The sequence below is a fragment of the Lipotes vexillifer genome, unplaced genomic scaffold (assembly GCF_000442215.2).
Source record: "Lipotes vexillifer unplaced genomic scaffold, Lipotes_vexillifer_v1.1 scaffold95, whole genome shotgun sequence".
NCBI classification, from domain to species: Eukaryota; Metazoa; Chordata; class Mammalia; order Artiodactyla; family Lipotidae; genus Lipotes; species Lipotes vexillifer.
In genome coordinates, this window is record NW_006791458.1 from 959,225 (window position 1) to 960,200 (window position 976).

Here is a 976-nt window from a genome sequence, read left to right on the forward strand (position 1 = left end):
AGGGAAAGATGGGGACATTCCCTCTAGGAACCCAGTGAGCAGGCAGAGGGACCTCCCTCATCAGAGAGGTGATGGGCCACCTTTCCCAGGATGAGAATTTTCCCACCAAAAAGAATGAGCTGCTTGCTAAGGTGGATTTGTCCAAGGAGAAAAGGAGAAAGACAGCAAGTTGCCTTGAAACCAACTAGGTCAGTGTCAACCTCCCAGTAACTGTATCCAAGTCATCCTCCTTCCATCCCTCCTGGTGAGTCTGTGTCTCCCATAAGGACACACCAGCAGGTGGCAAGGGTGCCAGGTCCCACAGGCTGCTGTCACCACTGCCATCTGGTCTGTATTATGGGGTATGCCTCCTCCGCTGAGCCCTAAGGTCTCCTTCCATCCATGCAGAACCTTCTCTGAAGGGGATAATCTGTATTTCCTACCCAGAGAAAATGTTCTTTAAAAAATACTTGTTCAAATAGGACAGTGATGTCCTCTGTGTCTGCCACATTTGAGGTTAAGGTTTAGGGTATCCTAGTAGCTCATGCTTGGATAAAGGGGGAGCACCACCTCCTAGGGAACGCCTGACTTGGCCTCCAGAAGAGCCTGTTCATGGACGGAAGTTGACAGTGGTATTGCATATCCATTACCATCCAGCATTTCTTCATTTCCATCTACTGAGAGAGTCTTTAAAATATTTTTTCTTGATTTTATCATTTAAAAGTTACACCAAAAAAACAACAAAATTATTATAAAAGTCTCTAAGAGCTGTGAAGGTGAGAGATGCGATAAAGTCCTAAGCCCAGGTACTGGCTCAAGCAGCCCTTTTCCCTAAGCCTTCATTCTCCTAAACTTTTCACAGCGGTGGGGTAGATGGGGCCACATGGGCCTGCTATGGCCAGAAATCCTCCATGAAGAATGAAAGACAAGGGGCCTCATGCATCACCAATGTGAGAATTGCAGTCTGGGGACGCTGGGCCCTGAGTTTGGAAGAGTG